Raw genomic sequence first — 15,519 nt, 5'->3', positions numbered from 1 at the left:
CAGATCACTCAAGCTGGGTATGAATCCTGACCATGTCTCTTTACCATGAAGCCTCAGTTTATCTGCCTGTGAAATGGCCCTCTGCCATCTAGAGCTTTTAAGCAGCTATAAGGTGTGGCCAAGCGCTCATCTGGAACAATTCATGTGAAAGAGGGCTTCTGCCCTATTTTCAGAGTTACATAAGCGAGGGTTAGAGAGATGACTCTACCTTCCAGTCACACAGAAAAGGGACAGCCCCCACTTAAATCTGGGCCAATACGGCTTCTGGTGCTGATGGCTGGCACTATTCCCATGATCCTTAGCCATCTCCTGGGAGAAGATCTCAGGCCAGGCATCTTCCACCAGCCCACAGTTTTCTTAGGGCACTGAGGTTTCACTTCATGGCTTTGGGGTATCGATTGACATCTGGGTTGGGCCCCTGCCTCCCAACTGCTCATCCCTTTCTTGTCCAGGACATTTTGAGAATTAAATAGGATAATTTCTGGAAGGCACCAAGCACAGTGCCCAGCACCAAAAGACCTGGTAACAGTCATTTCATTGTTATCTGTGGATGCCAAATCTCAGGGAGATGTCATACCACTTCTCAAGAAGCACTGGCACTCCCTGTCCCCCCAAACCTCCTGGAGTAGGGGGAAGGCCATAGACACTGGTATCACCAAATAAGCATACCTCCACAGGGACATGCCTGGTGGTAGACGAGGAAATAGTTTAGGCCACAGGTCCAAAGACAATGAGCTTTTGGGGAAACCCGGACGCTATGGATGCCACCATTGGGCTCTGGGCACACAGAATGATGGAAACAGACTGGTCCCCGCACAACCTCACCGCACCTTGGTTTTGAAGCCGGCAGAGAAGTAGCAGTTCCCTGTCCTTTGGGTCAGCTGAGAAGATCCAGAAGGACAGGAAAAGACACACTGTGGCAGACACTAACCACTTGGCTCACTGAGCAACTAGTGGGGTAAGAGAGAGATCTGAGAACACCCTCCCCAAAGGAGCTGAACTCGGCATGAGCTGCAAGAAGATACCAGCCTGGACAGTGTCTCACATCTAAACCAAGGGAAGTGAAAGTCTTTGCTGTCAAAGGTGGTATTGTCAACTACAGGCATCCGCTGGCTATGGTACACAGGCTCTGCTGCGGTGTCCCTAAACTTGTGTGACACCATGGGGAGCTCCTAAAATCATAAAGACATCTATAGCCCCTTCAGCCTATGTAGAACCTATTTAGAGGGCCCGGGCACAGCGATGGCTAGGGCTGGACAGAGATCTAGGAAGTTTTAATGCATCAGAACGAGCAAGTTAGCTAAGCAGAAATTCGGTCTCTTGCCTGAAATATCAGGCAAATCTCAAAACCATCTTGCCATAGAAAGTAACATCTCCCACACCCTTCCATGGGCCCGGGCTATGTGTGAACTCAGATTGCTCAAAACCACTTCAGAAGGAAAGGACCACTACCATCTCTGTGCCTCAGAGAAGAGACTGGACACAGTAGCAGAGCCACCTGCCAAAGCCTCACACATGGGAAAAACTAAAATAGAACTCTAATACCATGTGTTTCCAAAGGACACCATCCAAAAAGTACGTCTTCTCTTTCTTTTTAAATGATGGAGTGTGTGTGTGTGTGTGTTTAAGTGTGTACCATGACACACACCTGGAGGTCAAAGGACAAATTTTAGTCATCAGTTCTGTTCTTCCACTTTTATACAGGTTCTGGGGGTTGAGCTCGGGTTGCTAGGCTTACATAGCAAGTGCCTTATGAACTGACCCATCTTGTTGCCCGGGTTTTTGTTCTTTTCAATATTTTTCTGGTGCTGGAGGTAGAGATCAGTGCAGGAAGATTTGCCTACCATGCATGAGGCCCTAGGTTCTGTTCCCAGTTGAAGAGAGAGAAAAAGAGATTAGAATGACAAAGAACATTCCCTATCACAAAAGCTTGCACAAAATTATTAAAGATAATGTATTCATATTCAGATTCTATATATAAGCTATAGATAATCATATATGGATTTCATATTTAGGCTTGGGTCCCTTCCCTGGATATCTCATCACATATATTCTAAAACCTGAAAACCAGTTGTGAAATTCAATGCAGGTTGAATCTCAGCATTCTGGACGAGAGGCTCTGGCCATAGTGTTTTAATGCCCAACACGGCAGCACCCGAACCAGTTCGGGGTCTTGTGTTCCCTACTGTTACCATGTCCACATTCTAGACCTCACCCCGCTCCAGACAGAACACCAGGTACGTGGGCACAAATGCCTTTCTTGCTCTGGTGTTCCCATTGGATAGAGGCAGATTTTGAGGCTCCCAGAACTCCTGATCACCATCACTCCCTTGTTCCCCAAATCTATTCCCTAACAACCTGTACCTATTTAGGGGGTTTTTGCCCAGCTACAGCTGGGCCGAAGGCCAGCAGGAGGCATTTGGGTCAGGAGAGGACCAAGCCTGGTACTGTGGGTCTAGGCATTTACTACAAGGTTAAGGCCAGGACCCTGACTGGTTATGGCTGTGCTGGCCAGACCTAGTCCAGCTCGCATTTAGCAAAAGAGAGGGGATGGTGGGTATGTTCTGTCACATAGGTCTGGGGTCTTGGAACGTTCTAAAAATACCAAAGGGGCTCCCGGGGACCCTCCTAGTGGTCTTTAGGTTTCCTAAGTCCCAGAGAAGGGCCTGGCTGCTTTGACCAAACAGGTGTTGCCAACAGCTTGAGACCCAGCAGGTAGCAGTTGGCACGGCCAAACCTCCGGCTGCACAGTGGAGGGGGTAACAAGGAGAGGAAGCTGCCCTGCCCTGCCCTGACCACAGAGCCAAGTACAAAGGGCAGGAGAGGATGATATCTTGAGAGAAGGGAAACTCTAGTGCCCATTTCACAAAAGGGAAAAGTGAGGCTTAGAGCAAAAGCACATGCATGGCCATTATCACCCCTCCTGGAACCAGGGCAACATAAAATTTCTTCACCTCAAACCAGGATTCAAGAATGGCAGAGGACCAAGCAAGTGGCGAGCAGCTGGAGGAAGAGTTCACAGCAGAGGTGGCCCTCTCCCAGGCAGAAGGTGGACCCTGCCTGAAGATCAGGGTGGCCCTTCCTCTGGAAGGTCCAGAAAGGGGCAGACAGGGAAACAGGAAAAGTGTTGGGCACTTCCCCCTTCAAGTCCAAGCAAGGTTTGTTCTGTCCTGAGGGAGTTGGTCAGTAAGTTCCACAGCGCAGATAGATTAGATCTCACAGTCGGGGGGGGGGGGGCTGGACAGCTAGAGCTGAGCTATTGGGGGAAATGAAAACACATAGACCTCACACTCTTTGAACCAGAATTCTTGGAATCGAGATGGTCTAAACCCCCTGGGATCCCAGGAAGGAGGTCTCCAGCAAGGCCCTAGAGCTTCTCTGGGGGTTAAGCTGCTCCAGTTCTGCAATTCCAGGTTCCCTGCCTCAGACCGGTAAAACTTCACAAAGAACCCATGATGTGTGAAGTCAATGGCTGGGCGAGTTCAAAGGCTCCACAGCCAGGATCCACAGACTCGGTGACTCAGCCCTCGTCTTGGAGACAGGAATGGAACCCTGGGCCCAGTGGGCACTGAGCACCACATGGCCAGGATCGAGACACAGGGGTGGGGGAAGGGGAGAGAAGGGGAGAGAACCTCTACATTCACACAAGCACTGGGAAAGACAGTCGCCCAGAGAACATGAGACATTCTGGGGAGAGAGAAACACGGCTGAGAAGGGATTCATTTTCTACTCTTACTATTTAATTGTACCATGCAACATTCCTGTAATTAAAGACTGTAATAACTAACAAAGGAATATGACCAAGTCCATGATTTCTCCTTGGCTTGTCTGTTTTATACTCCCCCACCTTCAGAGATATCATCCCCGTGGGGGCCCCGGCAAAGGGAAGGCTTGTATACATCCACAGCCCCAGCCTCCCGGCACAGGGCACAGCACGTGCGTGCGCCCAAAGCTATTTGTCGAAAGTATAAACGATGCTAAAATTTGACATCCTCAGGGCCTGCGTCATAGCACTTGAGAAGTCAAGACCTCTAGGATTCTCTGAGAAAGGAAGGGATGGAAGAGAAAGAAGAGAGACGCCCAGAGCTGGCCCAGAGAGCAGTGGCTACGAGACGAGGTTGCCTCTGTGACCAGCAAGTGACCAGGTCACCCTGAGTTTGCCCTAGCCCTCCCAGGTCAATTTCTACCAAGTTGAAATGGAACCTCCCCCTCCTGCTGGAGACTCTCGAGCCTCAGGGGCCACCAGTGCCTCTGCCTTCCATATGACCTCACCAGACCATGCCAAGCCCCCACAGGCTTCCACATCCTCTCACAGGCCTGAGAGGAAGGCTGGCCTTGGCCTGGAACCAGAAGCCCAGAGGCAGAGGTCGGGGCAGGGGGGTGGTGCGGCTGCTGCCACCCAGAACGCCAGCTGCTGGCGGTGATTTATTTTTGCTTTAAGTGCTGTAGAATTGCAGGGCTGGAGCAGCCAGCTTAGGGGGGCCTGAGCTGCAGCTGGAAGGAGGAGGAGGTAAGCAGGGGTGAAGGCATGCCTCTGGCCTGGGCCCCATAGCTCCTCTAGACCTCTCCACTGTCCTCTCAGACTCACTGGGCCACAAAACCCAGCACCCCAGTTTCCCTTCATCCCCGCCCCCACCCCATCACCAAGTCTCCATACAGCTAAAAGGAGGCCATGGAGGGCAGAGATACCCAACTCACTACTAACGGCTATGAGAAGCTTTCTCTGGCCTCAGGGGATCTACTCCCACAATGGGGATGTCATGTCTTCCTACCAGAATACTCCCCTCACGATGAAAGCAGGGAGAGCTGCCCAGGGCTCCAGTTCAACCTTGACTTGATCCCTCCTTTGTCTCCAGGTGAGCCTCAGAAGACAGGACCCCAGGCACCACCCACTCAGTCACTAAAGAGGCTGCAAGCCTGGCCTTTTCAGAAGCCATAGGGACATCCAGGAGAGAAGAGAAAGGCCAGGCACTGACCACAGGAAAACAGAGTTTTCTTCACAACAGACACTCCTAAAGTTGAGCACTGAAAACCTGAGAAGTTAAACATAGAGGAAATATGGAGGTCATGTTCAAGAGACTGGAATGGAAAAGCAAGACACACTGCCCAAAAACCAGAGGCCAGTGGGAAACAATATTCTCATGCCATTGGTCAAAGCCAGGCTGGACAGGAAGGCAGATAGAAGGCCCACCAGCAAGACCCATCATCTAAGAGACCAGCAAGGAGCCAAACGCCACCTCTCCTGGCCTCAGAGTGCTCACACTCATGAGACTACTCCCAAGTAGCTGGGGTGGGGATATACTTAGCTAGAGACTGCCAGGCTCATACAGGAGACTGAGCAAAAAAGGCTCCAGCCAGAGAGGTCCAGACTCTACTCTTCCTGATCAGCACAGGATGTCAGGGCAAGGGCTCAGAGCAAAGCTCTGGATCCCAGCTCAGCCTCAACAAACTCCACAACAAGCTCAGGAACTAGGCTGGCACCCCCTGGGGTTCTGAACTCTCACCTGCAGATAGATGGACCACAGTTGCCACTACAAGACAAACCCAGCACGTCAAAGCTGCACACAGCTGAGACCACACACCCGCCCACTGCATGCACTGAACACCTGCTGTCCACTGACTATTGCCACAGGCCCCGGGGGCACAGCTGTGGAACAACAGGACCAAACCCCTGAACGCTAGTTGATAGCCCGACAATGTAGAAAAAATAGAAAAGTAAAACACTGGGGGCAGATGGCTCTAAGTTCTACGGAGAGAAAACAGTGGAGCTGGGAGAAGGTCGGGGAGAGCAGCATGACTTTGCTGCTGTGAGGAGTGGGTCCGGGCGTCGGGGGGCTTCAGCAAAGAAGTAGCATTTGGGCCGCACATGGAGGTGGAAAGGAAAGAGTCATGTACAGATCTGGGAAGGAACGGTCCAGATAGGGAAATGATACGTGCCTAGTAGGCCTTGATGTAGGACAGGCCTGGCCTGTGGAAAGCAGGGCAAGGAGGGCTGGGAGAGAAGCAGACGGAAGAGCATGTAGGGAGTGAGGCTGGACTGGAACCACGGCTGGGCGAGCACACAGTAGGTTCTCAAGCAGCAATGGCCGGCCACTCCACACCTATTACGGTCTATCCTTTAGCCATCTCGAAGTCTGAGTTCTTCCAAGAGACCAGGCTTCAGGTGAGGAGCACAAAGAACCCTTCAGCTGCCCAAAGCCTGCATGAGGACATTAGGGGGCTCCCAAGACAGACCCACAAGGCTTCATCCACCAACCCAAGAAGCAGCTGATACCCAGCAAGAGCAAAGCTGCTCCTAGGGCAGCTGAGAAAAGTATTCCTATGCCTGCCAGCCAGGCTTGTGTCTGGGACTAGAGGCCGAAAGGCTAATGGGGGTGTAGGGCCAGCGTCTCCTAGGTCCCCAGAGCATCACACTGCCTCTGTGGTTGTCACCTCAGCAGCCAAGCAGGACAAGTTGAGCTCTAGGATATCACTGTGGATAAGAATGGACATAAAGGCCAGCCTAGGGTAGTAGGCCAGCATCTGAGGCTACTTCCATGGAAACCCACTTCTCTCTATCCAGTTTCCCATGAGGCCAAAGGAAGACTGTGCTGCAATGAGATTCCCAAGGCTTGGGCACAGGGTTCACCATTCTCCTTCATGTGGTCTCCTCTGAACACTCCCAGTTTTGCCGAGCCTACGCTACTCTTAGAGGCATGTTCAAAGGCTGCCCCTCCATCCTGGGATACCCTGGGCTTCAGTTCCACTTAATGGATACAAAACTGAGGTCAGGATGCTCCACCAACCTCCCTAGTACCACCCTATTTGCCCTCGAACCAAACATTTTCTACACAAACTTACTTACTAAACAGTCACTTACTGTCTGTCTATGCTAGACACTCCAGATCACACCCACTACAGCTCATGCTACATCACAGAAACACCACCACTGAGGCCTCAGGGGACATTTATGGAACACTAACTTCATGGCAGGCAGCTTCCTGGGAGCTAGGAAGTCAGGCCAGCCCTGGAGCTTAGTGGAAACTGCCGGGGGGTGGAGGCCAGCTCAGCACACAAATGCCCCCAGCAAATGTGTCTGTGAGTGGCAGGAGGTGCGGCCTGTCCCTGGGAGAGCCCTAGGCTCTGGCTCAGAAGCACACAGGCTACACTGAAGCCCCACAGCCTTCTGGCCTCCACTCCCATCCGTATAATGGAGCCAATACAGCCCTCTGCACTGGCAGGCCATTAGCAAATTAAATTAGCTGGTCCATCTCTGGGCCCTCAGCTCCTTCCTGGGGCCAGTTCCTCTGGAAAAGCCCCATCATCACCACCGCGCCTCTGAAGTATCTGCGGCCTTGTCTGAAGTTCCAGACAGCCCCCTTCATTCTTGCTTTAGCCACTGACCCTCCTGCTGCCTGCCCCCCTCACCCACTGTTCACCAGCAACCCTTTTAAGGGGTGGGCTCTGCCTGCCCCTCCTGCTGTCTGTGAGCTGCCCCTTGTCTGTCTCTCTTCAGTGTCAGTCCCTGGCAGGGCTCCAATGACAGGCCAGAGGGGAGGGGCATGTGTCCATGTTTCACTCACAGCAAAGCCCTGGCCAAGGCCCAGCCACAGGGACCAGCTGCATCTGTTGCAGGAAGGGTCTTGCCCAGAGCAGGAGTTGAGAGCAGAGAATTGAGAATAACTATCGCACAAGCTTTGCGGCATCGTAGCAGACCTACTTGGGGGCTGGCAAGGACCACAGAGATTGCTGGGAGTGATGACGCAGTTGCTTCCACCCTAGCTATGTGCCAAGGCCTTTGGGTGCCACGGCTGGTTGTGCCAACTATGGCCCCAAGCACTGGAAGCCCGGCTGAGCCAGAGGAAACTGTCTGCAGGCTGCACTGGCCTGTGTTGCAGAGCCTAGAGGTGCCACTGTGACCAGTGTTGTTACTGTTATTGCTGCCATCGCTAGTTCACCGCTAAAGGACCACTTAGTGCTACCTGGTCCTTCCTGGGGCAGAGCAGAGACAGGGTAGTGCTGGTAGCAAGGCCTTTTGATTTGAGGCCCAACATGTTGCATGGCTCGGAAGCACCTGCTGTAGATACCTCTCCCGGTACAGCGGTCTCCTGAACCTCGCCTTCCACTAGGCACACACCTACAGGGAACCCTGCCGAAGGAGCCTGGTGGCAGAGGACTCAGCCGCCACCCCATGGTGCCCACCCAACCCAGGAGAGAGGAGAATTCTTAAGTGATCAAGGGTTTGAAGTTCACACATGCTGGGCCTGTACCAGCGCTGCATTAACAATAGGCTTTCTGCATGCATATAGCCGTGTCTCCCTGGAGAAGATGGTCCCACCTACTTTCTCCCCAAGGATGTCTGACCCTCTCCCCGTTCCCACTATGCTGAGGCTGGTCCAGTGGGCCATATGCCCCAGCTATGCATTTATTCTCACAAGTGGCTCCGCCTATCCGGGGTCACCTGCTATGACAGTGAACTTTGTGTCTCCTGGCTAGTTGAAGGGACCTCTTGAACACAGTGGATGATTTTGCTGAGAAGCCTCTTTGGCGGTCCCCCTACAAGCCCTGAGGGGGGGGACAATTCTGGGAATACAGAGGAAGAGGTCTTCAAGGAGGAACCTGGTACTCAGATCTCCCCTCCCTCACCCTCTCCTTTCACGCTGGCAGATTTTGGTGAGGGGTCCCAAATCAGCCACCTGGTGCAGGGCCAAGCTAGTATCTAGTCGGGAGGGACAGCAGCCAGGGCGGGCTTTTGCTCATCTCTCAGAAAGTGTGTTAAGGCCGGGAGGCTAAGCCTTCTGGGTTCCCACCTTGGAGGAGGCGGCAGCTGATTTCAGTGGCATGTGGGCGCCTAGGCAATCCGGAGAGCCGAAGCTGCCTCACCAGGGCTCGGGAGGCAGATGCCAGGGCCAGAAAGTCCCCAGATCATTACTGCCGGGTTCGGGCTTGGGTACAGGTAGTGAGGAAGCAACTAGAAAAGGGCCAAAGACTGTACCACACTCTGGGGACTGGCAGAAGGGCAGCCCCAAATCCCACCAGGTCCACGCGGTAGGGAGGCAGAACCTCCCAGAATTTGAGGCCTTTACCAAAGAGACACTTGCCTTTGAACTCCATTCCCAGCATTCTAAGGTATTCAGACAGACGTGTGCACAAACTAAGGCAGGGGCTGTCTCAAGGGCCTCAGCTCTCCGGCCCTCCTACAAAGCTGTCTAGGGCTCTCCACTTCCGCTGCCTCTTTCAAAGGGTCTAGTCCCCCACTGGACACCAGAATAGACTTGTGCGTCCAGGAGAAATTCCTCTGGCCTGAGCCCCCTGTTGGTTTCTCAAGACCGACTTTAAGAAGCAAAAGGTGCCCCTGGACTTGCAGACTGACTGGATGGTGAAGAACCACGTCCAGAATATTTTTACTCCATGACAGCACAGGCGGCAGGAAAGAAATGACTCCAAAGATCCAGGTCTTAGCAAGGGGCATTCTCAGGTCGCTGGTCATGCCTGTGCACCCACTCCGTACCCCTTCTTGATCACAGGTCTCTCCGGTAAGGTCACACCTAGGACCGATGCTGCGCGCAAAAGTGGCTCCGCCCGCTGCCTAGCAAGCCCCCTCAATCAAGCCGGCCGAGGAGGGGGATCGAGAGCTCCTCAAAGTTTCCCAGAGTGTCCCCCCTGCCCCGCAACACACATACCCCGGGACAGAGGTTAGCCCGGAGCAAAGTTCCCTGGTGGCTGTAGCCCGAAACATGGCAGTGGAAGAAAAGCTCGCTGTCAGCATTTCATCTGGTGGTTCACCACCGGAGAAGAGAAAAAGAAAAGGAACAGAAGGAGCCCTTCTGCCTCACCTTTCCTGTTGCTGCACCACCCCGCGCTCACCCGGGGCGGGAAGCTGCCTGCTGAGAGCTGGGGCCGAGCGGGTGGGCCGTGCGCCCGCGGCCGCCTTCTTACCTCGGTCAGTGGCCGGGGCGCGGCGCGTCCCGCGTCCTCCAAGATCCGCGCGGCCGTTCCCGGTCCCGGCCGCCGCTGCGCTGGCTGCATTGCCACCGTTGCCGCCGCCGCCGCCTCAGCGCAGCCCCTGGGAGCGCTCCACGCCGAGGGGCGCGTCGCTCCCGGGCGCCGGGCGCCACCAGCCAGCCATGGGTTGGGGGCGCACGCCCAGACGGCGCCCCCAGCCACTCGGCGCTCGCTCCGGGCTCGCCGCTGGCTTCTGTCACTCAGTCCCGCGGCAAGCACCGCCGACCCACCCCCTCCCCCGCCGCAGTTATCTGATCCCGGGCAGGGCCGGGCGCGCTCCCCTGCACCGGGTGTGGGTGTCCTGCACCTCCCAACGGGCTTCGACCGCACAGGGCCCCCTCCCCCGGCGACCGTTCCCAGGGAGGCGGTGGCAGCGCAGTCGTGGCGTGGCCGGGGGAAGACGGGGAACGAGGAATGGAGGGCGAGGAGGCGGCGGGAGGCAGAAGCTCTGCGCGCACCCAGCTCCGCGCCCCGCTGCCACAGTAGCCCAGCTCGGCAACTTCTCCAACTCTCCGCCAAAAGCACGCCCGCCCTGCGCGGCGGCGCCGCTGATCCCGCCCACCACCGCCCTGGTCTGGCCCAGTGGCCCCTCCTGGCCCCAGCTGCCCCCCACACGCACCAGCCACTTGCGCACTGGAGCGCGCGCGCGCGAACACATACACGCGCACGCGCGGGGCACACACACACACACACACACATCTTTTCGGGGACACGCGCACACACAGGTGCATGGCAAGCATATACTCAGACTACACACACACACACACACACACACACACACACACACACAGGCAAGGGAATCTGGACCGGCTGCACGCAGCAGGATACCAAGCTCAGGCGTCACCTGCACAAAATGCATGTGATGAAGAGCACAGTGGCTAAGGTGCACAGGTGCACGCATAGTTACATATGCACGTGTGGAGTGGGATCAGTCAACATATCCACACAGGAAGGCTTCTAAGCTCATGCATTCCCCTTGCACACCAAGCACGGGGTCATATGCATACTCTGCCTTCTTTAATATCATATCTCTTCTTTCCATCTTGTATTTAGCTTTCGTCTCTTGTTTTCCCCTGCGTGCTCCTCCCCCTGGCCTCTCCACTGATTTTATTCCATGTGTCTCCCCTCCCCTTGACCAATCTTGACTGGAAAGCACCCCTGGTACTCTGCTCTCCCAGGCTCCTGGAGCCTATTGTCTGGGCCTCACATCTCTGCCTCCTGCAGGGCCTGGACCTTTCAGCCTGGCAGACAGATCAGCCTTAGCTGGCCTCAGGGAAATCCCATTTTAACACAGGGCTGACCCCCAGCTCAACCCTAAGGCTGAAGAATCTGGCCAAGAAGGCAGGTCTACAACCAGAACACAAGCTTCACAAAACTCCCCAGCCCCTTGGTCTCCAGCTCCCACATAATGTGAAATAGAATTATGCATTTGAATAGCAGAGACATTAGATGCAGGATCTTAGCCAAGAAGCATGGCTTTCTGGCCACCCAGATGCCCAGGCTCTGCTGGCTTATCCAGAGCTCTGCAGAACCCACCAGCCCAACTCCAGGGAGCCAATGTCTCATCCAGGTCCCAGAGTCCCCAGAGAACTCTCCCACCTCAGGCTGTGCATATCCGACCTCCTTGACGGAGCAATCCTCCACACAAGGTACTTCAACACTCAGTGTCAGGATTCCCTGCGCTCACGTGGATGTTATGGGCTTACTGGGTTACAGGACTGCAGTGAAGATTAAATGAGATCGGTGTGTATACAATTCTTAACCTGGGAGAGGGGCTGAGTGAAACAGCTTGTGGGTCTTGGGTACTCAATCTATGCTGGCCTCTACGCTAAGGCTGGAGTTATTTTGCTGTGCCCCTGAAAGGTACAACCATTGACCCACTTTGCAGATAAAGAAACTGAGGCACAGAGGGATAGTTGCTTTTCTAGTCAGAGAGACAGACTGGTGGAGGGAGTCTCAAACCAAATGTATCCTTAAGACGACCATGCCTCCCTGTCTCACCAACAACTGTCCAGACTACAACAGAGAGAATATGGCTATTCCCAGGGACTCCATTCCCAGGCTCCCAGACCTAACTTGGACAGGCATATGATGTCCTGATTTCCACCTTCTCCTGAGTGACCAAGGAGGAAAATGGCTCAGGTCCCCCTGCTCCATTTTACCCAGCCCTGGTGCCCAGAAAACAGAAGCCAAAGGCAGAAGTAAGGAGAAGACTTCCCTTGCCTACAATCTTCTCTGCCCTCTCAGGGAGAGCAGACACATGTCACACCCAGGGGACTCCACCACAGACATGCCAAAGAGCTCACAGCATGCTGGTGGACAGAAAAATGGACAGAGCTCTATGATGCTCCCTTGGTCTAGCATCTTTGTTTTTTTGAGATAGTGTTTCTCTGTGTAACAGCCCTAACTGTCCTGGAACTCTCTTACAGAGCAGGCTGGCCCTGAACTCAGAGATCTGCCTGCCTCTGCCTCCTGAGTGCTAGGATTAAAGGCGTGCGCCACCACGCCTGACTTCAGGTCTAGGACCTTGAGCAGCTCCTGTAATGAGTTCGAGGGCCTTACGCTGGAGCATAGATGCTGCTATATAAACAAGGGAAGCCTGTGTAAAGTCAGTGCTGGGGGTCTGCATAGATGCTGCTATATAAACAAGGGAAGCCTGTGTAAAGTCAGTGCTGGGGGTCTTCCCCCAGGACCTATTAACAGATACATTTCATGTATAGGGCAAGAGTCTTGCCCATGGTCATCCAAAAAAAAAAAAAAAAAAAAACAACCACCTGCCAGAGAAGTGGCCCTGATTTCCATAGCTACTGCCTTGTAGATGTCACATTCCGCCCTCTAGCTTATGAACAGGGACCAACTTCATTTCTTCATCAAAATCACATCTCCTTCTAGAATGTTACAAGTCTTCTACCAGGCTCATGTTCACAGCCTCCCCATGGGGAGCACGCCCGTGCTCAAAGAGAGAGGGCTGCCACACAGGAAGGCTCTCTCTAACCAGGGTTCTAAGTGTGGAGATGCCATCCCTAGTCACACACACACACACACACACACACACACACACACACACGTCATCCTGCCTTCCTCCAGAGTAGAGGGGAGGAGTGTTCAAGAATGTACCCAGTCCCAGTTAGACTGCTCCCAGCTCAGGGACCATGGGCACATGTCCCCCTTCCTTCTCTGTAAAGCACAGATGTCCATAAGCACAGAAGACAATTTCTGCCTTACGTGGCATGCAGCCTGCAGGTATTCCCAGGGCCTTGTCTGGTTGTCCTTAATCTAAGAGAATCCTCCTGTGCACGCATACATCTGGGCCCTGTCTGTTCTCTCAGTCCCAAGCCCTATACCCTTAGAGCCTCAGGCTGAGACAGTCAAAGGAAGTCATCAGGTCATTTGGAGACTCCTTCCTTGTCATGAGGACAGCAAAAACATCATAGACATCCAGAGAAAAGCCCCAAAGGCTTGGCTATGCTGTCCCCATAGGAGGTAACAACAGTCTGGAACGTTGGCTTCTCTGCCAAGTAATTCTAACAACCAACTCCTATGGAAACCAAACGGTCCATCCTCACGGTCTATGCTCACGGCCCATCCTCATGGTCCATCCTCATGGTCCATGCTCATGGTCCATCCTCATGGTCCATCCTCATGGTCCACCCTCAGTGTCTTTGCTGGCCAGGCAGCACCTGGAGCTCCCGGGGAACACCTTCTCCTAGAGGCCCACTTAGGATTTCTTCTACCCATCCTAGATGTTGCCAAACCTCTGCCCTTCAGCCCTCCACCTGCTCCATTCTCCCTTCCGGCACACTGGCCAGCCACCCGCCTGATCCTGTCCTGGCCACCTGCTCACATTTCAGGCAGAAATGCTGTTTTTTCCATTGTTTTTCTTTCAGGGCACCTCAGGACTCCCCTGGGAAAAGCCACCACTAGGACATCCATTCTTCCCCTGACTTGTTTTGCCTTCTCCCCAGATGTCTGGCTTCCTGTGCCGACTAGGGCAGGCACCTGGCATGGGCATGTGGCTATGTCTTCAGAACAAGAATGATGAACACGGTGGAGAATCCCACTCTTGGACAGGTCTGCTCTGCCCAGTGCTCATAAACACATCTAAATCACCTGCATAGACACTGTACGTGTGTGTGTGTGTGCGTGTGTGTGTGTGACTGTCTGAGGAACACACCTGGCCTCCTACTCCAATATTAATCCTGCCTCTGATTGATAACCTTCTAAGAAGTCAGAAAGAACTGTGCTTGTGGGCCTCAGGATAAGCTCTTGTGGTAGGAGCCATGGGCAGGAAGTCAAGAGGCACGGGGGGGGGGGGGCGCATTCTGCCTGAGCCCCGTCCACAGTCTAGGCAATCAGTCAAGTGGGAAGAGGCCTGTCGTTCCAGCTATGAGCCACAGAGTAGAGCCCAGGCCCAAGAGCTGTGCCCTTAAACTGGCCTCTCTCTTCAGCACCATTTGTCCCAAGATGCACATTGCTGACAACTATAATAGTGATGTGTATATTGGCCAGTGCCAGCTGCTTGTCTGCCAGGCATCACACGGTAGAGGTAAACACCCACCAACCTTCACTGGAGGTGATGGGCAGGTAGGTACCATCCCAATTAGACGGGTAAAGCTCAGCAGGGACAGAGGTCTTGTCTCCAGGAGAGCTACAGGGGACGGCTGGAACCTTACATGCCATCTCACACACACACACACACACACACACACACACACACACACACACGCCCTTCCCCTGCCTGGGTACCGGTGGACTTCTGGCTGAGCCAAAAGCATTGATTTAAGGCACCGGACTTCAGAACCATTACTATACTGAGACTAGGACACTGAGTTCACGGCCCCTCCCACCTGTCCGGAAGCTAACATTGATCAGCTGGCAGAGCTGGCAGAGCTGGCAGCTGACTGCTTCCCTGGGCAGGGCTAAGCCCTACTCCTGCCCCTCTCCAGGATGCAGCAGCCAGGGGCCAGGCTGATAGCCAGGACTGTCTACCGTGTTTGAGCCAAACTCATAGGCATCAAAAGGCAGGGGCTTCAAGCCTCTTCTTGTCCAGGCTGTGACACTTTTAAGACGTGCCACCAGTCTACCTACTTCCATTAGAGTCACCCCTCTTTCTGAGAGCCTTCATGCTCTGTCTAGTCCCACCTCACACCCCACTTCCTGCTTTCCTCTACCATCCTCAGGGCCAGCAGTGAGCACGACAGTGATTGGCTGAGGGACAGCATGTGTTGGAAGCCAACAAAAGAGAACCCACCCCAGGGCTTCTGCTGATAGGTAGCAGGTGCCAGAGGGCAGGGGCCCTGTATCCTGGGCTGCTTGCTGGGAGCAGGGAGCTGCTGTGGACACTTCTACCACCTGAAGTGACACACCTTGAGAAAAGCAGAGTCGAGACTCTGAGAGGAACTGTATTCCAGATAGGTCTTTTGAGCCCCATGGCTCTACCCCTGGGCTTTTGAATGTGAACCAAAACCCTGCTTTAATTTAGGAACTGTTTCCGTATTCTCAAGAGACTGTGGAAGCCATGGGTTTGCAAAGAGC

The 15,519-nt window shown here is 54.0% G+C and overlaps 1 protein-coding gene across 1 annotated transcript in view; it reads right to left on the bottom strand.

Annotated features, from left to right (window-relative positions):
• Positions 1-10,151, bottom strand: part of Kcnj12 (potassium inwardly rectifying channel subfamily J member 12) — a 45,541-nt gene extending 35,390 nt beyond the window's left edge. Inside the window, exon 1 of the mRNA XM_050163728.1 lies at positions 9,919-10,151. The gene's annotated coding sequence lies outside the window, so the exon portion shown is untranslated. The remainder of the gene's footprint in view (positions 1-9,918) is intronic.
• Positions 10,152-15,519: the final 5,368 nt, after the last annotated feature.

The sequence above is a fragment of the Alexandromys fortis genome, unplaced genomic scaffold (assembly GCF_014885135.2).
Source record: "Alexandromys fortis isolate MF-2015 unplaced genomic scaffold, M_Fortis_MF-2015_v1.1 scaffold_149, whole genome shotgun sequence".
NCBI classification, from domain to species: Eukaryota; Metazoa; Chordata; class Mammalia; order Rodentia; family Cricetidae; genus Alexandromys; species Alexandromys fortis.
This window is presented reverse-complemented; position numbering and strand designations above follow the sequence as displayed.